Genomic DNA, 26,533 nt, shown 5'->3' with positions numbered 1-26,533 from the left:
GTCAATGCCTGGTTCTCTTTTGCTAACGGACTTATTTTCAGAAAGTTCCTGGACTGCCTTGAGACTCAGTTTTCCCATGTTAGAAAGGATAATAATACCTTTTAATAGTCAATTCAGTTTAAATGATTTTGAGCCTGGGCAGTGCCTAACCACAGTAGCTATTGTTACTATGATTAAGTTTTGTTATTATTGTCCATATTATTACTTTAGGTCACACGGGAGCCTCACTTTCAGTGCTGCTGTCAGCGATGTCCTCAACCAGTGCAGCCCATGTGCCTTGTCACTGCCTTAATTGTCAGAGCTGATGTAATCATTTGCTTATAAGATCTTTTGAGAAACTGTGTTATTACATACCCCGTCTGTACATCTCCTAGCAAACTCTACAAGATGTCCAGTGGCATATTTGACTCTCAGAACCCTGACGCTGTTTGGATTTGTGGACATGTTTATTTTTCCATCTTTCTACAACACCTTTAAGTGTTGTAGCACTTAATGCCGACAACAGTTTCTGTCTTCCAACCAATACACTGGATTTCTTGATTCATTTCTTAGTTCATTACTAGACAGAACTTGTATTAAAAGGCACAGTTAAGTTCTTAACGAGTATCATAATTAAGTTTCATGTGGTCACGTTCTTGAGGAGAGGCCTTCTAAATCAGACTAGATGTTCCAAAGTATTTCTTATTATTTTAATTACAAACACATAGCAATTCTAAGGTTTGCCATCACCAATGCATAAACACAGTTTTTTTACATGTACACACACATCGCATCATTTGCTTTCTTTTTTTTCTTCATAGTGTTTATCATTGTCTGTAACAATATTATTTAATTGTTTATTTGTTTATGATGTATCTTTCTTGCCATAATCAAAAAACCATAAAATTAGAGATATTATCAGACTTGTTTTCACTATCCCTAGTGCAAAGCACATTTCCTGAATTTAAATGAGTTTTCTTTAAGTAATTAATGAAACCATGTAAAGTGCCAATGTCTGGCTCATAATATGTCTTCTGTGAACATTTTTAAGTTTCCTCCGTTTTCTTTCTTTCCTTGTTTTTTTTTTTTTTTTTTTAAGAGAAAGTGAGCACACGTGTGCAAGTGGCAGAGGGGAGGGCAGAGAAAAAGGGAGAGAAAAAATCTTAAACAGGCTCCACACAGAGTCCAACTCGAGGCTCCATCTTATGACCCTATCATTACTTGAGCTAAAATCAAGAGTTAGGCACTTAATCAACTGAGCCACCCAAGTGCCCCTCTTCTTCTTTTTTGAATCATCTTTGCATGAACCTGTGATGATTGAAGTCCATCAATGGATACATCTCAGATGACTCGATGCATGTTTAAAAAATCCTAGCTCTTTTGCATTTTTTCGCAGAACTAGAGCAAACAGTCCTAAAATTTGTATGGAATGGCAAATAGCCAGACCCCAAATAGCCATAGCAATCTTGAAAAAGCAAAACAAAACTGGAGGTATTACAATTCCAGACTTCAAGTTATATTACAAAGCTGTAGTAATCAAAACAGTATGGTACTGGCACAAAAATAGACACATAGATCGGTGGAACAGAACAAGAAACTTAGAAATAAGCACACAATTATATAGCCAAAAATTAATCTTCGACAAAAGAGCCAAGAACATGCAATGGGAAAAAGATAGTCTCTTCAACAGATGGTGTTGGGAAAATTGGACAGCAACATGCAGAAGACTGAAACTAGACCACTTTCTTACACCATACACAAAAATAAACTCAAGATGTATGAAAGACCTAAATGTGAGACCTGAAATCATAAAAATCCTGGAAGAAAACTTAGGCAGTAATTTCTCTGACATAGGTTGTAACAACATCTTTGTAGATATGTCTCCTGAGGCAAGGGAAATAAAAGCAAAAATAAACTATTGGGACTACATCAAAATAATAACCTTCTACACAGCAAAGGAAGCAACCTACAAAACTAAAAGATAACCTACTGCATGGGAGAAGATATTTGCAAATAACTTATCTGATAAAGGGTTAGTATCTAAAATATGAAAAGAACTGATACAACTCAACACCCAAAAAAACATATAATCCAATTAAAAAATGGGCAGAAGACATGAACAGACATTTTTCCAGAGAAAACATCCAGATGGCCAACAGACACAAGAAAAGATGCTCAATGTTACTCATCACCAGGGAAATACAAATCAAAACCTCAATGAGATCTCACCTCACACTTGTCAGAATTGCTAAAATCAAAAACTCAAAATCAGGTGTTGGCAAGGATGTGGAGGAAGGGGCACCCTGGTGCATGTTGGTAGGAATGCAAACTGGTGTAACCACTGTGAAAGACCTTATGGCTATTCCTCAAAAAATTAAAAATAGAACTACCCTATGATCTGGGAATCACACTACTGGTTATTTACCCAAAGAATATGAAAACACTAATTCGAAGGGATACATACACCCCTGTGTTTCTTGCAGCATTATTGACAATAGCCAGATCATGGAAGCAACCCAAGTGTCCATCAATAAATGAATGGATAAAGAAGATGTGCTATATAACAACATGGGTGGAGATAGTATAGTGCTAAGCAGAGTAAGAGAAAGACAGATACCATATGATTTCATGCATATGTGGAATTTAAGAAACAAAAGAAATTAACAAAGAATAAAAAGAGAAAAACAGACCAAAAAACAGACTCTTAACTATAAAGAACAAACAGATGGTTGTCAGAGGGAAGATAGGTGGGGAGATGGGTGAAATAGGTGAACAGGATTAAGAGTACACTTAAGAGCACTGATTAAAATATAGGACTGTTGAATCTATACAGTATACCTGAAAGTAATACTGTATGTTAACTTTGCTGAAATTAAATTTTTAAAAAAAATTTAAAAATTGATGTACAATTTACATTCGACAAAATATAACAATCTTAAGTGTAAAAAAAAAATTCTTGCTCTTTTGTTTCATTCTCAAAGATGACTTTTTTGAACAAGTTAAAGAAAACCAGACTAGCTCACTGTCTGCACTTACTTTGTTAAAACCAGTGTATGATAATTAATATATGCCATATATATGAGCAATATGGTACTCACCACATCTTTCAGACAGTAGAGTTCCAGCAGCAATGATAACCATTGTTTAATCTGACTTTTCTCAAGTTCGGTTTTCTTTCATTGAGAAAGCTATCCATGGGACACCTGGGTGGCTCAGTTGCTTAAGCATCTGCCTTGGGCTCAGGTCATGATCAGATCGAATCCCGTAAGAGGCTCCTTGCTCCGCAGGGAGCCTGCTTCTCCCTCTGCCTGCTGCTCCCCCTGCTGGCGCGCTTTCTCTCTGACAAATAAATAAAATCTTTAAAAAGAAAGAAAAAGCTATTTATGAATAGTCTCTAAATATTAAACTGTACATGACACGAGTGTGTCTTTGCTGCCTCAGACCCTTTGACTTCATGCCCAGAAGCAATCAACTATTTGATTTGCAGTAATTTAACAGTAAAATATTTACAAACATTTTACCGTTACACTAGCATCTATAGGTGTATATATACTTAAATGAGTAGTACATTTGCGGTTAACCCCTTGGTTATTTTTCCTCATGTTGGGGATTTTATTTATTTATTTGAAAGAGAAATAGAAAACAAATGTGAGCGGGGGAAGGGGCAAAGGGAGAGGGAGAGAGAATCTCAAGCGGACTCCATGCTGAGCATGGAGCCTGACACGGGGCTCGATCCCACGACCCCGAGATCACAACCTGAGCCAAAACCAAGAGTCAGACACTTAACCATCTGAGCCACCCAGGTGCCCCTAAGTATGTCTTTTTAAGATCTTACTATATTAGTCCTTGAGGATTCTGATTGTCGTGTTTGTTTGTTTTTTTAACAACTGCACTGTATTTCTTTGTGTGGATATGATTCTATTTATTGAATAGTCTAGTAGTGAACACTTAGAGAGTTTTTAGCCTTTAGTATTTAAAAACAATACTACAATAAATTTTAGTATAAATACTTTTTATATACATATTTAAATATACCCATAGGATGAATTCTTGAAGTAAAATCTTAGGTCAAAGGGTTTGCACTTTCTAAGTGATAGTAGATATTGCCAAATTTTGCTCTAAGTCATTTACCACAATTTATACTTCTACCAAGAGTCTGTAAAAGTGCGTTTCCTGCCAGGTGTTTAACAATATTGTTTATGATCAATCTTCTCAAATTTTGTTAATCTGGTTAGTGAGAAATGCCAGGTCCATTTTAAGGTGTTTAACTTGCATTTTTTGGTTATATGGAAGGCTCAAGATCTTTTTATGTATTTAAAATCCATTTATATTCCTTTTTTGATTGCCCATTTTTCGTTTGTGTTTTTGCTTTTTCTGACTGATTTGTAGGAGCACTTCAATCCGTATGGAAATTGGCTTTCTCTCTGCCGTATGTGGCAGAATTATATTTTCACTTTGTTTGGACTTTTAAAACAACTTTTCCATATTTTTTCATGCAAAAATTTTAAAAATGCATTGTTACTTATCTCAGATTTTTGCCTTGTTGTCCCATGCTAAATGGTCTCTCAGGTCACCCATTAATAGCACTTAGCACAATATAATTCCATCTTTGTGTGCAGTTCCTCATCCAATTTCTGCCTCTCTCTCTAGACTGTGAATTCCATAAGGTCCAGCATTATCTTTCTATGAATCTCCATGTAATGCTCAGCACAATACATGACACCTGCCTGCTCTAAAGAGCCTTCTAGGAAATGTGTGTTGCGTAAGGGAAGGAAGTAATACGTAATATGATGTAATTCATTCACCGTAAATATGTGACTGTTTATAATCAAATGTGTTTTTATCATCATCTTTAGTCCCAGTGACATGTAAATATGTAAATATATCTTCAAAAAAGAAAAAAAATGATCCTTAACTCATTTTTATGTCAATACAAATCATTGAGGACTCTGTGAAATTATTTTCATATTTTTTCTAAGAACACTGATTTTTGTAAGGCTTTCCTTATTCAGATGTCATTTCTCTCTTACACTGTGTCACTTTGTTCATTCAGAAAGCTGAAATCTCTGGCTTGCCAAGAAACTTGTGATGAAATTCAACGTTATGTCTCTGAAACAGCTACCTTCAAACCGTGGTGAAAACATAGTCTTTGTAAAGATGATCCCTATTCTTCAAGAGCTCATAACTTTTTAAATGAATAGATGCTTAGTTTTTCAAGATAATGATTAAGAGTAAGATATATTTTACCTTCTGTTGCTTTTTATTAGAGATATGGGGATTTTAAGAATGTTTTTCCACACCTTAGTTTAAAAGCATCTTCGGATTTTGGTGTAACATTTTGGAAAGCTGCACTATGAAAGTAGCAACAGGTACAAATAAAAAATATCAAGGTAGTTAGAATGAGGGAGCAAAGTTTTTATTTGACTATCAGTAATGGAAGAGTTAATGACAAGAAATATCTCCAATTTCAAATTTCCAGCCAACCCAAATTTATACTTTATTTAAAAATCTATATCATTTCTGTAAGTTTAAAGAATCTTGCTAACATGCATTTATATTCAGAAATAGATGTCTGCTACCTTTTAATTATGTATTTGTTATATATTCATCCTCTCTCTCTCCCCACCTCCCCCACCCCATCTAGGTAACCCAGAAGTTGATAATTATTTTACAGACTACAGTAAAAGCCCAGATATACACCCTGGGTTGTTTTTTATGTGTGTCCTCAAGAATTTCAATGAAGGGCTCCACCTCTCAGCCCTCAGGTGGCTTGGTGGTTGAATTCATTCTCCTAGGAAGGAAAAGATTATCTGAGAAACAAGTCATGATTCAAAAACTTTGAGGAATTGATTCTCTGTGGAATTTACTCTTTAAAATTCTCCTTTTAATTAAAGACATTGGAGTAAGTAGGCCACCAAAGAAATTACCAGATGGTGGAGTATTGTCATTAACACATTAGGCATTCCCTTGGTATGCCTGTGGCAGGGCTTGGTACCAGGATCCAGGGAAGGGCCTGGCATAGGAAGCAGGCAGGACCTCACTGAGATCATCTTTCTTCCTGTATTCCACAGAATGGTACTAAGTGAGCATTCTGTGAGAATTTATCTATTGTTGCTTGTTAGTTAGGGGATAGAGTAAAATGTGTAATTTAAAGCCTATGTATTAACTATTCTTCATGGTTATTTCATTAACAATTATAGCATATTCTTTTTAAAAGATTCTTATGCTCCTAGAAATTAGCATCCCTTGTTCTGAGCACGTCTTCACCAACAGTTTTCTGTATTTTCAGTTAGGGGAATTCAAAATGTCCATAGACCTGCAATTGACATTCAGAGTTTTAACCCACAAACATAATCCTATGGAAGCCAAAATTGGGGGGGGGGGTAGCAAGATAAGTTCATCGAAATTCTGCCCAGTTTCCTTTGGGTTATTGATATGTAAGCCAATGCTTATATTTAAATTTGAATTACTCTTTATGCCCCTGTTCCATTCTTTTTAATCCATGACTTTAGCAATAGAAGATGACATTCTTTGCCTATATGTGAATGTAGTACAAGCTGCTTTCTGTGGCTCATTTTGTTGTCTCTTATAAGAACTCTGTCTCCTCCTTTTTGTGGCTCAGGGCTCAAGACAAATTCTACGAAGTCTACGTAGTTAAGGAATAGTCTTTCCTGGGAAAACGTACATAGCCAAGGATCAAGAAGAGAGGGTGTGGGTGCCTCTCTTCCTCCTGTTTTGTAGACAAACATGTCATGGTTAGGGTACTTCTAGGGCCATGCTCACAGAGGGGGAGACATAGTCAAATGGGTACCATAAAGCCTGAATTTAGGATGCCAGATGTTTAAAAGCCTGGAAATGCCAACTGCCAGTGCTTGCGGACCTCTGAACCCTTGGGACATTATATATAGTTCACTTGGCAGATGGATGCGACTCGGGGGAAGCCGAGCCTGGATGGCTGCTCCCGTCAGTAGACAAGAGAGCCCCCATCCTAGCTAGCTTAATATCTAGACATCCAGAATATTCCTAGAGTCATTTTCAAACAGTCCTGATCCCTGTTAAAGGAACTGGTGAGAGCAGATCAGAATGTAAAAAGACAGAAGTAAATGTTAATAGTTGAAACTTGATAGGCATATTAAGTGTGTTTTTCTTTCTGTCTTTTTTTTGGGGGGAGGGCTTATTATTTTAATTGACATAGCCACATTTCCAACCGAATCGTTATGCTCCCACATGGCTTTATAAATGCTTTCATTTTCTTTTTTGTTTTTGAATTGCAGTTTCTGTTTGCCTTGCTTTTAAATTTCCTGGGTGCAGTCCCACTTGCCCGGTGTCACTGGGCACAGGAATGTTATCAGGGCTTCTCAGGTACGTTTCTACCCAAACTGATTTGTTCTCAGCTGTCCTTCAACCACCGAAGATCAGCTGTGCATGTCGTCAGAAACTTTGCCCTGTTTGCCGATGTTGCCGATAGGGTTGTTGCTAATTAAATTGTTAGGACTCTGGGCAGGATATCGATGACAGCTCAGGTTCTTGCTTTCAAAACTGTAATGTGGTCAGGAGCATAATGATTCAGGTAATGAGTTTTTCATGAGGTACGCTGCTCGCTCGTCATCGACTTTGCTCGAATGTAAGAAGAATATTTGTCTTTGTTTTCTTTGACTGGACGGGAAGTTTTCAAGGAGGGATATTTTGTAGTCCCTTATGGGGTTTGTTGTGTTGGAATGCCCTTTCAGATGGGTGGCTGATGGATGATTAACTTCAATGGCGAGCTGATTTGGAAAAAAAAAAAAAAAAAAAAAAAAAAGACCTGAAGCCTCGTTAAAGAGGCTTTGTGGCTCACGTTAGACTTGGTGAAGGACAGGGCAGCGTTGGACAGCATTAGAGGAGTCCGTGTGCATGGTGTCCTTGCTCACACTCGTGTGCGAAGGAGGCACGGCATGGAGGGGTCAGTAAACCACACAGGATAAAACAATATTTATTAAAAAAAAAAAAAAGCAGAACAGAAAAATCGTCTCAAAGAACTAAAGGAGAAAAATTATAAAGTTCTTCCCTAGACAATTTGAGACTTTGAAGTCCAATTTTATCTGAATTTTCTATAATGAGGAAAATGAGATTTGGTACCATTGCAGAGCCGGCTTACATACCTAAAACACTTCAAAGGTTAATTCCGATGCAGACACGGTTTTTTGAAAAATCATCCTTTGAGGTATCATGAGTCAATTTTTATCCTATCTTTTATTTATGTTTTAAGAGTTATTTTTTACTTGTTGGAAAACAGATACTAAAGCATTAGTATTTTGGCAATTTATTATAAAATCCCATAGTTACTGCATGCTTAAATGAAAGTAGCAATGATGCAGGAGTTTTACCAAGAGTCAGTATAACTTTAATGCCCATCATTGAAAAGTGGCCATTTGAGGGTGATGCTAACACCTACCATAGTCATTTTGGTGCTGAAATTTGAGAATTTAAGAAAATAGTTCCTTTTGATGAAATTGATATGTGGGAAATTCAGTAGGTCTTTATTTAAACTAACTAGGACACTTTATAAGCATTTTCTTCTTGGTCCACTTTGCATGGAGAAATTCACTGTGTGAATGAGAGCTGTTCACTTTCTTTTATTTTTCAGCTTCGTAAGATATAATTGACAAAATTGTAACATATTTAAGGTGTACATTTCTACGATTTCATATACATATATATTGTGAAAGAGTTCCCTCCATCTAGTTAGTTATAAACACATCCATCCCCTCACATATTTATCTTTTTTTTTTTTTTTGATGAGAACATTTAAGTTCAACTCTCAGCAAACTTTATTCAGTACAGTGTTACTATCTCTAGTCACTATGTTATACATTAGATCCTCTCCGACTTTTATTCATCTTAGAGCTCAAGGTTTGTACCCTTTTACCAACCTCTCCTTATTTTCTCCACTCTCCCCAACCCTTGGCAACAACTTTTCTATTTTGTTTCTATGAGTTTGATTTATTTTTTAGATTCCACATGTAAGTGATTCCATGCAGTATTTGTCTGACTTATCTCACTTAGCGTACTGCCCTCAAGTTTCATCCATGTTGTGGCAAAAAGCAGGATATCCTTCTTTCTAAGAGTATTCAGACATATTTATGGCTGAGTAATAGTCCATTTTTTATGTACCACATTTCCTTTATCCACTCATTTCATCAGTGAACGCTTGGGTTGTTTTCATGTCTTGGCCGTAGTGAATAATGCTGCAATGAACATGGGGATGCAGAATGCTTTTTGAGTTAGGGCTTTTATTTCCTTCAGATAAATACCCAGACGTGGAGTTGCTAGACTGTATGGTAGTTCTATTAATTTTTTGAGGAGCTTTTATGCTGTTTTCCACAATGGTGTAGCCATTCCCACCAACAGTACACAGCACTCTCCACATCCTTGCTAACACTTGTCATCTCTTGTCTTTTTGATTGTAGCCATTCTGACAGATGTAAGGCTTTATGTCATTGTGGTTTTGATTTGCATTTCCCTGTTGGTGAGTGATATTGAGCACCTTTCGTACCTATTGGCCATATGTATGTTGTCTTTAGAAAAATACCTGTTTACTGTGCCTGTTTTTTAATAGGATTGTTTTTTTGCTGTTGAGTTTTATGAATTCTTTATATATTTTGGATGTTGACCCCTTGTCATATATATGATTGGCAACTATTTTCTCCCATTTTGTAAGTTTTCTTTTTTTTTTTTTTTTGATGGTTTCCTTTGTAGTGCAGAAGCATTTTCATTGGATGTCATGCAATTTACTTTTTCTTGTTTTCTTTACGTCTGGTGTCAAATCCAAAAAAATATCACCAAGACTGATGTCAGGGAACTTAATATGTTTCCTTCTAGGAGCTTTACAGTTTTAAGTCATAAATTTAAGTCGCTCATCCATTTTGACTGATTTTGGGTATGATATAAGATAGGGGTCCAGTTTTCCAACACTAATGAAATTTTAGAATTGTCCTAAGTCCCTCATATAACACAGATATTTATTTGTTTATTTAAAGACTGGTTTGATGGGGTATCCAATTTTTGTTTGTTTTTGTTTTTCCTTTGAAAACTTCAGTTATTTGAGATCTCTATCTGAATGTGTTCTCTAAAACACGTGAAGCCACTGACAAAGTGAATATTCTCTGGATTATTGGAATCTTTGTGCTCATTTTAATTTACTTTACACTGTAACTCTTCAAATGCTAAAATGCGGGAAAGATTTTGTCTCGTTTGTTTCTGGATTCTCCATATAGTAATCATTCAACCCACTTTTCTTAAACTGTATTTTTTCTTACCTGAGCTATACAACATGAACTTGACTACGAAGTGGCAAATAATGAGTAGTGCAATATCTTTCATTAAATAACTTGTATTTTGCTAAGATTTTTATATATTTGAATATCACTGATATCATTCTATTTGAAAATTTTAAATCCTCTAAAGTAGAAATGCAAATTAGAACTCGCTTTTTCTTAATCACGACTTAATGTGAAAAAGTAAATCCATAACAACTACAGTTACCCAGCTCCTTGCCTGTTTGTCCTTCTTTTTTTATTGTTTAATAGTATCTGCTTGAACAAAGACAGGATGAGACAAAATAGGAGATTTGGTTAGGATAAGAATGAGAAGACCTAAAAATAGTGGAGTTTTAAAACTTGATATTTAAGGATTGAGGTAGCTCTAAGTTATTTATTTGCTGTATATCTTGAAAAAGGGATCATTTTTAAAGTGAATGTTTCAAAGTGATTTGCATATTATTCAGGAGACGGGGAAATAATATTTACAAGACTAGAAGGTAATGTAGTAGGGCTTGAATAGACTTGTCACCTTAAAATTATATTTAGGCATGTTTTAATTGTTTCTTATCACCTAATAATCTCATATAATCTCAATATTATTTGTAGCAATTTTTATAATACATAAATAAGCTTATACCATTATATCAAATTAAGTAATGAACTAAGTGAGTATTATTTGAACATTATCTGAAGATGATGGCTCGTGTATATCTAATATTACATAATTTGAGAATTTTATTTCATCAGCACATACTTAAACACAATATATTAAATTTTTAAGAGCTATTATAGAATCTAGTTTTGCAATAATTCACTTTTATTTAAGTAAGAAATCAGATGAAATGTTAAAAACTCACCCATTAAATAAACTACATTATGTATTATAAAAATAAAAGCAAATTTTTAAAAGTCACTTCAGTGGTGTACATTGCTGTACATGAGTCAACACATTATTAAATTTCAACTTAAATTCACATTAACTTTCTGAAGATAATATGGAACTTTCAGAACCTATGATGCCTAGAAATCACGTTTCTTTTTTTTTCCTTAAAGATTGATTGATTGATTGATTGATTTAGAGAGCACCTGAGTGAGGGGAGGGGCAAAGGGAGAGGGAGAGAAGCAGACTCCCTGCTGAGCACGCAGCTCTACAGGGGACTCAGTCTCAGGACCCTGAGACCATGACCTGAGCTGAAATCAGTAGTCAAATGCTTAACCAACTAAGCCACCCAGGCATTGCTCAGTTGTTTCTTTTTCATTGTATTTTCAACCTATAGGTATTTCCAGTAAGATTTATAATTAAAGTACTTGAAAAAGATCATTACGGTCTTTATTTTTTATGTTGAGATCTGTACTAACACAATAATGAATAACTTCTAAGCACTGTAACACTCTTAATTACGAATTTGAAATGTGGTCAACTCTGTTCTATTGAAAGAGAGGATTAATGTACACATAGTCCCCAAATAATTTATGTTCTCCTGAAGAATACATTCACTCATGTCTTTTTGTGTTTAGTTGATCTTCATTGCATTGTCAGTGACATATTTATTGCCTCACTAGTCTGTTTAGAGTATTGCTAAAGATAATGAGAATCCTAGAGACTAAGAGATGGAACTTAATCTACCAGGCAAATCCTATATGAAAATATGAACACCACGCAGCAGCACATGCCAGTGTGTGCTGAATGTCTGTGCCCACAGCAGGTAAGCCGTGCAGGAAGGGAGAGCTCTGTTTGGGTCATGGGGGTCTAAGGGAAGTCATTGAATTTCATGTTCTTGGTTATACTTGGATATGTATAAATAAGCGGGAAAGGAAGAGGAACAGTGCCAAGCAGTGGAAATTTGGGGTGAGATGTGGGGTTAAGACTGTGCCTGGAATGCGTGTCTGGAAAGGACAGATCCTGTAGTGTGACACGAGGTGATAGGGATGAAGAACTGTGAGGCTGAAGAGTTTGCTCCTCTGTAGCTCCTGAAGTGCTCTGAGCTGAGTGGTGACAAGTGGTGAAGAACTGTTTGTGTCCGATCGATCAGAGTGGGGTGAGATTTATAAGAGTCTGGGTGGGATGATGTGTTTGAAAATGTTTTTTAAAACAACAGTGTGTGCTATAGATTTCGATTTCTAGAATTCACGCTATTTAAATTATTAATTAAATTTTGTATTTTCTAAATACTGTGTTGAATTACCCAGAAGATAGAGGAAGGACAGGTACAGCATATCATCAGAATATCCTCAAATATATCTTATGAAGGAATTTGGTATTTTTAAGAAAGGCATTCGAGTGTGCATTAATGGAAAAAAATCAGAGCTTCGTATCTTTCAGTTTTTAATACTGTCATTTTCGCTTGCGTGGAGAAAGGGGTTTTCACTTACACGGGGTTTCTGAGGAATTTCTATCATCCCGTGCAGTATAATCATTAATGAGAGGGCCCTTCATTTTTTTTTCCCTGCATGTTGTTTTAATTATCTTTTCAGTTACTGATTTGCTATGAAGGACAAAAAGTTGTAAAAGATGTTATCACATTGAGGATTAATTAGACATGAGGGTACAATGGCGAAGCAGACGTAGAATTTCGGCTCGCATTTTATTTAGTATTAATATTTATTTATTACATTTTATATATATATATTATATTATATATAAATAAATAATATTTATTTAGGCAATGGGCAGGCACCATCCATTGAAGGCTTTTGAGCTAAGAGAGGTGATTGGGGAGGACGTGCTGGTAAGAGGGAGAATGATGGAAAAGTACATCAGAATCTCAGTATGGGGTGTACTGTAGGTGACCCTGGTGAAAGTCTGAATGTAATTGGGTCTTTTTGGAGACGACTACAACCATTTAGTCATGATAAGGACAGGATAAAGGCAATAGCTATGATTTCAAATGACACTGATACAGGCCAGATTGATAGAGGTATAATTTTTTTTTACTGCTTTCTTTATGGTGGTTTGAAGTCCTTTGAGAAAAAGGGTAGTGTTGGCAGTTTGTGTATTTTATATTGCTGCTCTGCCAGTGTATGGGTTCGAGTGTGTAAGGTCTATGTTTAGGCAACGCCTGCCTCCAAATATTTTGGAGCTTAGTGGCTGTACCATATTTACGTTCCTGCTGCTTATTTTTCTCGACTCCTGAACTTGAGATCCCCTAACAAGCTAGTCTCTCCATTGCCCCAGGCTTTTTTCAGTTATTAACGTTCCCAGTGCCTCTCCAGTAGATCTTTTACTGTCCCCAGGCACTGGGTTGGGGGCAACTTTGTAATTCTGATGGTAGTGGAAAGCAGTGAAAGAGAAAATTATTTGACTAAACTGATCTCCTGAGAAGCCCTTATTATCCTATTTTCTCCAATAAAAGAGTTTGACAGGCTTTTAAAAAGTCTCTTTTAAAGGAAATTTCAGTCCATATTCCTTTCTCTTGAATAGTGTTTATATCTTCTTACTTATTGTTTCCTTCAGACAAGTTGAATGCTAATGCTTCTAAGTAAATTTTTTAAAATGTTCCATGAGCAATCTTCTGTTGTAGGATGTAAAGCTTCCTAAAACAGATCTTTGGAACACATTTAAATAAAACACAATAAAGTTTTAAGCCGTGATATTAAGTGGAGTGAACACAGGAGCTCCAGGAAGTACAAAAACATTGCTTGCTTTTATGATGGCACTAGGGAATGAGAAAACCAACCCTGACCCTCTTCACACTGCTTAGAACAAGGAAGCTTACTGCTGGGAGGGTGGGTTTGAAGGACACATGGTTCCTTTGTAGTAAATACTGTGTTTCTTTTAAAGTGTACTTGGGGGTCATAGCTGGGTGCCCACTGCCTGGTAATTTTTTTGTGGGAATTACCACTGTAAAGTATCAAAGTAGATTGCTTAGATAGACCTTTAGATCCTTTAATTTTTAAAGGGAGAATATAATTTTTTATTTGTTTAAAAATCATATTAACTTAGTGGAAATACAGTAAGTTCTTATTTGCCAAGTAAATTCCTATGCCTCTTGCCCAGATAAACATCTCTAGTGTTTTAACAAGTATTCAGAAATGTTACTGTTTACCTTCAAAGTATCTATCCATCAACAACTATTTAGCATACGTAATGAATAACTATGAAATGGTTCTAGTAATTGGGATAATAAGTAGTTTTGCAGTACTCTTCTTCTGGTTTAACCTAGTCTTTGAGTATTCTACTTCAGCTTTGTGCCTCTGTATGAATGTTTTCTTGTTATGAAAGATTGTGGAATGGTTATTTTAGGTCAGACAGAATTCTTGGAGTTTTGTTACTTATAAAATGATTTGAGACCTTAACTACTGGCGAGCCCTGTTGATCTTTTGTGGGTCTATCTTAATATATCTTGTAGAATATGTATTTTTTAAATATGTGATGTTCCCATTTTAATAACTCTTTTTATATCTGGAGAGTAACAAGTCTTATAGTTACCATTCAACATGAGAGTATTATTAGGCCTTAAGATATATTCCCTTCTTTCCTCCTGTGTTTTTTTCTCTCTCAATGACAGTATCAACTACCCAGAAAGCAGGAACCTGGGCATCCTTGGCCTTCCAGTACTCTTTGATTCCCCCACAATGGTTATCTGATTGATCCTCTTAGTATCTCTTAATTCTGTCACGTCCTTTTGTTTTTATCTCCCCACTTGGCTCCCCTCGTCCTTACTTCAAACTTTTACTTTTTCTTACCTGGTTTATTGCAATTTCCACCTGATTAATATTTGTCCAGGCTGGCTGGTCCTATTGTATGCTTAACCCACAGATTAACAACCTTATTCTTGTTTCCTTAGTAGAACTTCTTTTGGTTTTTACAATTAAAACTTCATAAAGTGTTTTCATTGACCTTTGTATGGGAAAATTTTATAAATTTTTAATTTAGCTAGGATGCATCAGTTTGGGCGCCACCTAAAGGTCTGTGCACCTTTCATATCACTGGTACAATGAGGGGCCACGTTACTCTTCACAAAGCTCTGTGGCTTGCTTAGCAGTCATTTTGTTCCATCCAAGAAATGGTAGTTAGTAGATATTTTAGATATGCTTTAGAAAAATGTTGGAGATTTGGGGTGACTTACTACACATTGTAATTCTTTCCACTTAAAATAATGGGAAATAAGCTTTAATTAGCATTTTGCTGAAGAATGTCGGAACAGATTATCTTGGTAGATTAGTGATGTTAAGAATGAGATGCATATGTTTTCTTCATACTGTCTTAGAAATCTTACTGAAACACAAATTTGACCCTCCTATTTCCCAGATTAACTTTTTTCTGTTTCATCCTTTTTTTCTGAAGACTTTATTTTTAGAAAGAGCCCGAGAAAGAGCATGAACAGGGTGAGGGGCAGAGGGAGAAGCAGACTCCCCACTGAGCAGGGAGCCCAGCAGCGGGGCTGCCAGGTCCCTAGGATCGTGACCTGAGTGCTTAACCAACTGAGTCATCCAGGTCCCCCACTCCCACACCCTTTTGATTCAAATTCAAAGTCTGCCTTGCTTGGAGAAAGCCTTCTATATCTCCCCATGACTTTCACACTGCCTTTCTGGCAGTCTTTCTCCACCCAGATTTTGACTTGTATCAAAATCAACTGAGATGGGGCGCCTGGGTGGCACAGCGGTTAAGCGTCTGCCTTCGGCTCAGGGCGTGATCCCGGCGTTATGGGATCGAGCCCCACATCAGGCTCCTCTGCTATGAGCCTGCTTCTTCCTCTCCCACTCCCCCTGCTTGTGTTCCCTCTCTCGCTGGCTGTCTCTATCTCTGTCAAATAAATAAATAAAATCTTTAAAAAAAAAAAAAAATCAACTGAGATGCATATTAAAAATATCAGTTCCCAGACTGTTTCCCACATGTACAGAAGTGGAAATTCTGGGAGTGAGGTCTGGGAATCTATACCCTTCCCTTATGATCGCAAACATGAAATCTGCTGACCTTCGCCTAAGCAGTAACTAGTTTGAGCTAGTGAAACACTTGTGTCCCTTCCCTGGGAAGCCTTCCCCACCCAAAGTGTGTCTGGATGTCTAAAATCTTCAAGATGCTCGTCTTTGTCCTTATGTAGATCTTCATCCATACCATAATATTTTCAGTTATTTCCATGTTTTTTCTTCTCACTGTTGTAGACTCTCAAGAGAAGCCGTGTTTCATTGAGTGTTGTGTCTCCAGAAGTTGGTGTGCAGCAAATGTCCCTGTATAAGTGCCCGACACATAGATAAATGGAAGTCCGTCGGCCAAGGCAGTAATAAGCCTTGGAGCTGAGACCCCTGTTTACTTGTCATATTGCCAACATTTATTTAACGTTGGCTGTCAGATTTTCTTTATCACACTTTAAGAGGATGGGTTTACTTAAAAGAATCTTGTCCTGATTCTTAACTCCCATAAGTATGTATTAGCATTATCTACTGACATTATCTAATGTTAGATGAGGGGTTATGGCTAAGAGCTAACTAAGAAATTCTTGGTTTCTATGCTTACACTTGGGATTGTAATGTTGCCCTATTACCACCATAATAATTTGCCCCATGTAGTCATAATACTTAACTAGCAATATTGAAAATTTTTTATTACTATTATTTTCAGTCATAATTGAATTCTTGTTCTGACTACATCAGTGCAACGTGATTTTTTCTTCATCTCCTGCTAACTATGAGGAAAGAATAAGTGAAAAAAAAATTGCTTTCTTTTCAGTTTCCATGGTAATGGAGCCTTCTATGTGTTTAGCCAGGAAGGAATGCTAGCAGAACTCTGTCTCTTATCCCCTCCTCTCTCTCATGCATACACACACACACACACACACACACACACACACACATATACACAAACACATGCATACACTCATGCACGCACGCACACATACATAACAAACACATACCACACAAGCTTATTCTATCAAATCTTACAAAACTAGAATAAGTTTATTACTTCTTTCTGCTTCAGTTGTCTTACGCAGTGCTGTTTCCCTTATCAGAAAAGGGTAAACAATGTCTAAATTGATGTATATGGTAAATATTTAGAGAATGAGAAGCATATGTGTCACATTTCCAAAATATATTATACCTCTCAGGGTTACGAAGACTTTTACTTCTCTAATTATTGGGGTTTCAGTAAAAATTAAGAAGTAGGTAATTTTTATTCCTATTGTTTAATCATTTTCTTGCCAGTATACATTTTATGTAATTGGAAGGATACATATAACTGGACAGACACATGGAACACAAAGGTAATTAACTGCATTGTTATTTATAGGTGCAAATGAATGAGGTCATTTGTTGGAAAAGTAGATTAAATTTCTTCTGTTCTCTAAAAGCCTGAATTTGCTTTTTGGAAATATCATGCTCCCCTACCTCCCAATGGGGGCTAAATAGATTTGGCAACTTGATTTATAGTGTTAATGTAGAAAATAATTTAGTTCTATATTTATGAAATTACTGAATATCTGTCCACATATACCAGCTTGTTATTGTCAGTAGTTTAGGCTTACTGTAGCATTATTCACTTTGATTTTCATGTATTTGTGAGTCACACCACCCTGCAGTATATTTACATTTTTGGTGTAAACTAGCATTATCTACGTAATCTTAATCCGTGGTCATAACTATGAACTGTGCTAAGTAACTCTTTAGGGTTTTATGTTTGTTCAAACACTTATGTTTGAACTGCTGCTGTCAGTACCGCCACTTATAGTAATATAGTGAATTAAATATATGTTTGTGTTTGATCCTAGCAAAGGAGAAAATTTAGGAGTCTTTGAGAGCAATACTAACCCTACTGTTTATTCTCTCCATCATTGACATCTTGCCTAATTTGTGTCCCACTTTTCAGTCAAGTATAATGTGTAATTTATTTTTTAAAATGCATTTAACAGGAAATGAAGTGATAATGAATAACATTCTCTGTATAGAATTTAATCAATTTATATTCAGCGCGTAGTGCTTTGTTTGGAGGGGCCTTCCATGACATCACCTTATTTAAATGCTGCCTCCTTAACTTGTATATTACTTTAGAATGTATATCAGAGTGAATGGTAAATATATTACATAGAACGTAAGCAGAGAATAGTGATTTCTCTTCTTGTTTTCATGTTTTCAGTTTTGCAGAAAGAGTCTATGAAACTTCTAAGAACTGTGAAATTTAATTCACTTGTAATTTAGAGTATAAAAATAAGTCCTATAGTTGGATATGGGGAAAGGATAGTTTCGAAGTCAAATAATAATGGACTTAGAAACTACAGATATTGGGAACCATAAACAATGTCTAAAATGTTCCTGCATTTTCCTAGAGAGGACCTCTCAAAATTCTTGAAAGACTTCACAGTACTTTCTAGAATGCTCCAGGTTAGAGTGATTTCTGTGATACACTCTTAGATAATGTGACCCTCAACTCCTCCCCTTCCCCCCCCATTAGAAATGGGAAAGTTTCTACATATGAATTGTGTAGTCTTTGAGTTTTTGTTTTTTAAATTTTGTTTTCCCTGTCCATTGCAGAAGAAAAAGAGGCTATAGGTGTTACTGATGCTAGTGGACTCAACTGTAGGGAATTTAGTAAATAATAAGAGGGTGTTAGCATACATTTCTTCTACAGAAATTATTCAGGGTAGAAGGGACCGTAATCTGGTCTGTGATTCTGATTGTGCTGCATTGTAACTTCTCCAGAGGTCTCTACCAATCTGCCTTACAATAACTACTGTGAAGCTAAATATGATGCAATAACAATAATAATATAAGCAAAATATAATGGAAAGTAAATTTTGGAAGTGAGTAAAGAGCATTTATGAGAATTTCATCAACTCTTTAAAACCAGCATGTTTACCATGTAAAAGAAAACTCCCCGACCAGGGTTAAGTGAGACTTAATCACTGTCCTTGTGCCTTCAGATTTATATATTTTCAGTAAAGGGTATGTAAGCAGTGAATAAAGGACAGTGCGGTCTAAAACCATCATCATCGCTATTAAAGACTATCTTGAGTACAGTGTTGTAAATATGAACACCCAGGCCTTAACATAACAGCCTCAACTTTTTTCTCTGTTTTTGGTATCCTGTGTTAATAAAGTGTGCAGAGAGGGCAAATGAGTCAGGCAATTTAACATAGCGGGAAACACTTGTTCTCTAAATCTGCAGCATTAAGCTACACATTATTTAAACGTAACACAGCAAAGCCTTTTTTTTTATATATATATAACAAAATAGCTCTTTGAAGGAAATGCAGTTTGTACAGCGTGAACTATAATGACTCATAGTATCACATTTTCCTAATACCAGGTATTGTAAGTGCCTGTTAAGGTTTTTGAACAACTTATTCCATATAAAATATGTAACCAGTATAGGTGCTTTTTCTTAGTCCTACTTACGTCCCCTGTATACTAATCAAACATTATCCCCATCCTTCTCTGTGATACACAGCCAAAAGATACTAAAAACTGCTTCTGCTTCATGTGGGGCTATCTCCTTACCTGTCTCCTAATTTTGTAGCTGTGTAACCCCCACCCTGGGGGTGGGGGGCAGGGAATCTAAATTCTTTCCTCATTAGGAATAAAATATTTTCAATTTTTCCCCCAGATTTTCTTGTAGAGAGAGAACCCAATTTAAATGATTTTGGTAAATCTTTTAAATGCAAAATCCTGTTGCAGAGGTCTTTATTTTATTGAACATTTACTTAGTTAATTAAAAAATGCCTTGAGTGCTTTGAATTTGCAAGCGGTTAGTTTGGGGAGGGTTTATTTGTAAGAAGGAAAATAACGTGCAGACTGTGAGTCTCTGTTGTAACCTCAGTTAAGAATACAATTTAAGATAGTTTTAATCAAATTATGTTTTACAAAATGTACTTTTGCCGATTTCTTATTGACAGTGTGGGGAGTTAATTTTCTTCCATGTATCTGGGGAAGTGCTGAGATTAGAAGTTTTTTGTAACCATGGATAGCATGAAAAAAAATTAGACAAAACATTGAGGCAGGCAAATTCTGACAGGTCCCTTATACTGCTTTGTAAATTACTATGTATAAATTTGAGTAGTAGGGGAATTCAGAAGGTAACTGATATTACTGAGCCCAGAAATAGCCCTCCATCTCCAGCTTCAACCCTCTCTGCCAAAAGAAATCAAAGAGACTTTGGTAGGACTTAACTGGGCAAGTTATGATGTTGACAAATATTAAAAAGTGTTTTACAGAGTTTAAATGTTTCATTTTCCATCTAACTTAATCCTTTGAAAAACAGCACAAAATAGTCTGGATAGATATTATTTTAATTCCAGTTTCACAAATAAGTTATCTCAGTTTCATAGTTGCACAGGATCAAAATTGAGTGGCAGCAATGGGACTGAATTCTCCTTTATGATTCTATAGTATTCATTAGTTGATTCAGCAAATGTTTGATTAATGATTAATTTATGGTTTGGAGCAGGTTATACAGTGAAAAATAAAGAGTTCTTCCCTTGAGAAGAACTTTGACGAATGGGCATTTTCTTCCCTATTCCCAGTATTATATTAGGGAACTTTATGGATTAGTGCTCTAAGCTTCTTCCTGGTTGGCTGGCCCCTTGATCTGACTTAGCATGAGGAAGGAAGGAAGGAAGGAAGGAAGGAAGGAAGGAAGGAAGGAAGGAAGGAAGGGAGAGAGAGAGAGAGAGGGGGAAAGAAAGAAAGAAAGAAAGAGAAAAAGAAAGAAAGAAAGGGAGAAAGAGAGAAAGAAAGAGGGAGAGAAAGAAAGAAAGAGGGAGAGAGAAAAGAAAAGAAAAAAGAAAAGAAAAGAAAAAAGAAAAAGAAAACGAATGAACAGGAGGATTCTAATTTGGATTCCGTAGGGGCATCAGTGAAATTCTTTCTAAAGAAGCAACCATTAGGTTAAGAACTGGTGAAGTTAGCTATATGAAAAATGCAGGGAAGAGTGTTGTAGGCAAAAGAAAAAAATGCATGAGAGGCACAGTATTGGCATCCAGCCATGAAAGGTGGCCATTGTGGCCAATGTGAAGAAAGCAAGGAAGAGGGGAGCATTAGACAAGCTGGGGAGCCAAAAGCAGCCAAATCATGCAGACCCTTGTTGGTGGATGGAAGATTTCTTTTAACAAAATAAGATGAGGAATTATTTAAAGAAGAAAAGTGGTATCATCTGATTCATATGTAAATAAGATCAAATGGACGGAGGAGTCAAGAAGGAAGCCAGCAGGATCCATTTCACTATCTTCTGTAGCACCTTGTAGGCGTCCAAGTGAGAGATGGTTGTGTCTTCAAGGCACAGGACAGTGAAGAAGAAAAGTGAATGGATGTGAAGGAAGTCTTCTCATGGGGGCCATGTTGCCTCAAATGAAGTAGGGTCACTGTTCATCTTTTTTGTCTATCTCTGATATCCATGACCCAAACTCTTCTTTTTTGAAATTTCTGCATTACCAAGCACTCCTTAGTAGTTTCTTATGTCATCTGTAGATTGGAATTACTCTTTATCCATAGTATGCCCTCTCAATTACCAATCCAGCATTTTGAAAAATATTGTGTCTTATTTGGCAAAGTATTAAAATGTGAGTTATGAAGTGATTAAAATATAAACTGCTTTCACTATACTTAAATACTATAGTAAAGGAAGATAATCATTTTTTAAATAAATTGACTGCCTGCTGAAAACATGGGTAAGCAGGATTTCCTTCAATAGAATTCATTGCTTCACATCAGCAAAAAAGTGTTGCTATGGACTATCAGATGGGATCTATAAATAGCAGTGATATATTTTAGTAGTATTGATGTAAGTGGATTTATGCCTTGTAATTTCTGAACCTAATTTGCCAATTTGCATTCTTAGAGGAAAATCCTGTCTAATAATCATTGTCCAGGACCAATTCTCTGAAAATGGGGTTTTGCTGTGCTTAAAATTGTATATAAATTTTTGGCATTCTATATTAGGTTGTGTTTTAAAAATTAAGTTGTTATGAAAAAATTACAATAAAAATCTGCCTTCCTTATGAGAGTTGGGCAGATTAGTCTACTTAAATTTTAATTAAATAGCAATATGTAGTGAAACAAAATACTTAAAACATTTATTCTAACATTTGAAAAATATTGGCTAGTTCCCTTTTTTGTAATTTGTGAGAAGAAAGTATCAGTTTCCCCAGAGCTGTGTGTGTCTGTGTGTGAGTGAGTGTGTGTGTGCGTGTGTGTAAATCTAATTTAAAATAACGGACATTGGGGCGTTTGGTGCTCTTTTCCTATATTTATGGCCCTCATCATTGAGGAATCACTACGTCATGAGACTTACCCTGGTAGCCCCTTAGGACTTGGGCTACATAACGTGCCCTAAGACACCATGGGAAATTCAGCCTGCAGAGTTCTCTAGCACCTTGGTCCTTTCTGAGGCATTGAAAAGATCTGCTTTGGCATTGAACTTAGCAGATCTTATAATAAGAGTCTAATGAATCTACAGCAGATAAAGGATCTAGTCTTTCATCTGATACCTAGAAAAGTTGAAACCCTGGTCAACTTTATGAAAGGAGAACATAATTATGAAGGAGAGTAGCCACGGCTCTGCTGGTTGTTAGCTGGTCATTAAAAAGAGTGTGATCCTGGGATGGCTCCTGAAAAAGGTCATAATGGGATTATTGCACAGATGAAATTAGGCAAGATGCAGCAGTATACTAGGTGCATAGTCATTTTCAGTAATTATGAGCAATTATTATTATGTCAAGCGTCCACCTTGTTGCCTCGTACATAATAGCAGCTTAATAATGATTTTGGTTGAAGTGAAATCCAATTTAAATTGCTGCAGTGAAAATGAGAACTTACTGTCTCACATCACTGAAACGTCCTCCTTGCAGGTTCATCCAGAGAGGGTGCTGGAAAAATCCAATCAGTCCCCTCTCTCCCTTTCTCTCTCTTTCTCTTTTTGCCGTTCTGTCTCTTTTTATTACTTTCTGGTTTTCGTTTCTGCGTCTGTCTCTGCCTCTGTTTCCATCTGTTTCTTTGTCTTTTGTTCCTCTCTAAAACTGTCTCCTTTCATCTTTTCTTTCATTGTTTCTTTCTTCCTGCTTGTCTCTCCACTTGTCTTTCTCTCTTCTCTCTACCTCTTTGCATTCTTTTTTCTGTGTTTCCTCTCACCCTCCTTCTCCCACTCCACCTTTGGCCCTGTGTCTCTTTCTTTTCCCTCTCTCACTTTCTGGGCCAGTCTCTTTGGCTTTGTCACTTCACCTGTCTGTCTCCCTGCCACTTTTCCTTGGGTGGGTTGTAATTCTCTGCAGACATGATGTCAGGATGGCTTCTGACCATTTATATGGAAATAAGTGCTCGCGACTCCAAAGAAAAGAGAATACTACTTCTTGGATAGATCCAGCAAAAAGCCCAGGTCTGGAACAAGGAGCTTTGAATCACCAAAATCTGTTGGACTCGAAATGGATTGTATGTAACACTAATAAACACTGTAGCTTATTAGATATATACTATGTAGCAGGCCCTGCTCTACACGTTTTTTATATATAATCTTATTACATCCTCATAACATCTTTGAGTATGAAGAATTATACTTATCCCCATGCAACAAATGAGGCAATTGAGGTTTAGAAAATTGAAGTGTCTTGCCTAGGGTATCTCAAATACACAACTGAGCTGGCATTAGAAAATGGACGGGCCCAAGCCCTCTGCTCTTATTTTCTATACCACCACCTGTCTCCCCAGAAATTTCAGTTCTTTGGATCTCCATTTCTTCATCTGTAAAATAAGATGTTTGGTTTAGGTATTCACACTGCTTGGTCCTTATAATACTAATTTTGCAATTGATCTGCAGCATATTATAAATGTATTTAAAGGCCTCTGCCCCTTCCAACAGTTCTCAGCTTTCTTTTGTGTTTTGATAACAGCATATGGGATTTTATTTACCACATTGTTTCATATCTACCAGAGCTCCTAGGAACTTAGCCTCTTCTTACCATCAAAGAGAAAATCAGCATTATTCCTGTGCATTCAGAGAAAGTGTTGGCCTCCCTAACTGGCCCCCAGCCCCACTCCTGTTTTCCTTCAGAAATAGGGATTGAAGTCCAAGGACTTCTTGTCTTCAACCACATGCCGGATCACATCCTTGTAATACAGCTAAAGATGTAAGAAGTGGTGAGTTAGCTCTCTTTCCTTTGCATGTTATAAGTGATGGTTACTATAGGCACAAGTATTTGCATCTGTTTTGTAATTAATTTTTTTCCTAATTGGCTTTGTGATTTTTTACTTCTCATTTTTCTGTTTCCTTTCAAGAGATTCTTTATTCTCTAGATTATCCTGTATTTTTAAAATTTTGTATATTTTGACCAAAATTGGATTTTCTCTCTTCAAATATCATTTATCATCACTGATATTTCACTCTAATGAATTGAAAAAGGAAGCTTTAAATGTCATGGTTTTTTAGCTGTGTGACAGTCCATTTTGTGCAGTGTAGGTTTAGAAGACCATTTTTTCTCTTTAAGACTTTATTTTTTTAAAGCAGTTTGTTTTTACACTTGCACAGCCTCCCTCATTATCAACATCCTACACCAGGATGATGGTACATTTGTTATATTGATGAACTTGAATTGACACATCCTAATCACGCAACACCATAACTTACGTTAGGGTTCTTTTTTGGTCTTGTACACTCTGTGGGTTTAAACAAGTATATAATGGCGTGTATCTACCAGTAAGATATCATGCAAAGTAGATTTGATACCCTAGAAATCTGTGCTCCACATATTTATCCTCCGCTTACCCTCACAAATTCCTGGCAGGTGCTTTTAACTGTCTTCATAATTTTTAGAAGAGCTTTAAAAAAAAAAGTTGCTATTTTTAAATTTCTTCTAGCAATGTATGCAGCATGGTTTAAAATACATTGAATAAAGTTACTTTTATTGTTTAAATTCCATTTCAGAGTTATTTCCCCCAAAGGACTGTATGTCACAGCTCTGATATAAGTGCTGTGAAAATAGAAAAATTCTAATATTACCCTTAAGTTATTATCTTGTCTGAAAATAACCTATTGTGGTTTTTAAATACTGTTTTTGGAAAGTGTTTTATTAGTAGTGATTTTAAATTCTAAAATCCACTTTTGAGAAGCACTGTTAGGCTCTTATCTGAGACCTGATCCCACAGCGCCCTCTGGGTGGGCTCTTTACTGAGTCAGGGTAGTCTTGCGTAGTTTTGGGGGACTCAATAGCATCCTCCTGAACTATTTTCTTAGAGAGCTTCTGAGCCCAAGCTCTTTGGCTTCTGAACCTTTCTTTGCAGGTTTAAAGATAGTCCAAAGAATGGTAGTTAAGACATCTTAGCATATTAGTTTCATATAAAACATTTTGCTACAAGAAAAACAGAGGAAGATTTTTGCACAGCACTACAGAAACAGAACTGGGAATAGTTTTTACTTTCTTATTTTTAATTACTAGAATATAGCAGAAGTGTAGACATGTTCTGGCAGAATGAAATCTCAGGTCTTTATTTTTCTTTGAAAAATGTAAATATTGCTTGTTAAAGAAAGAAAGCAGGTCCTGTAATAAAAAGAAGACCTGGGCTCAGCTACTCCTTATGTGTATCTGGATGGGTCCTTAACTTTTCTGCACCTTTACTGACACATGAGGGGGCTGAAGGTCTAGTCAAAGATGGATATTATTAAACTCTAGTTGTTTTTATCCATCGAAGATATGGTTATTTGTTGGCTAGCTCATCCTTTAATAGATTTTATGGAAATTTAAATAATGTAAAATTGAAACACTGTAATCTACAATAGTGTTTGTCTCACTGTGTACACAAAATTTATAATAAAGTGGGGCGCCTGGGTGGCGCAGTTGTTAAGCGTCTGCCTTCGGCTCAGGGCGTGATCCCGGCGTTCCGGGATCAAGCCCCACATCAGGGTCCTCCACTGGGAGCCTGCTTCTTCCTCTCCTACTCCCCCTGCTTGTGTTCTCTCTCTCGCTGGCTGTCTGTCTCTGTCAAATAAATAAATAAAATCTTTAAAAAAATTTATAATTAAGTGATACTCCACATTAACTTTTTACTTGTTAAAATATTGCAAAATTTCAAGGGTAGGTGATTAAGTTATTTGTATTCTTCATGATAGTCTGTGTAGGAACGTTTCTTTGTCTAGTAAACCAGTAAAATTGTCATTGGTCATCAGGATTCGTAAGAATTATGAGTTTCAAATTGGTTGAGGTCTGCATGGGTATATACATTTCATAAAATGTGAAAACTGTGTATATTGTTCTATGAGATTTTTTTTTAAAGATTTTATTTATTCAACAGAGATAGAGACAGCCAGCGAGAGAGGGAACACAAGCAGGGGGAGTGGG

At 36.3% G+C, this 26,533-nt stretch overlaps 1 protein-coding gene across 1 annotated transcript in view; it reads left to right on the top strand.

Moving 5' to 3' along the window:
- The window catches only part of CHSY3 (chondroitin sulfate synthase 3), a 270,976-nt gene that overhangs the window by 81,496 nt on the left and 162,947 nt on the right, over positions 1–26,533 (top strand). The gene's annotated exons all lie outside the window — the stretch shown is intronic.

This window comes from Ursus maritimus, unplaced genomic scaffold (assembly GCF_017311325.1).
Source record: "Ursus maritimus isolate PB19 unplaced genomic scaffold, ASM1731132v1 scaffold_5, whole genome shotgun sequence".
In the NCBI taxonomy this organism is placed as follows: Eukaryota; Metazoa; Chordata; class Mammalia; order Carnivora; family Ursidae; genus Ursus; species Ursus maritimus.
The sequence above is the reverse complement of the archived record's forward strand: the minus strand, read 5'-3'. Positions and strand labels throughout refer to the sequence as shown.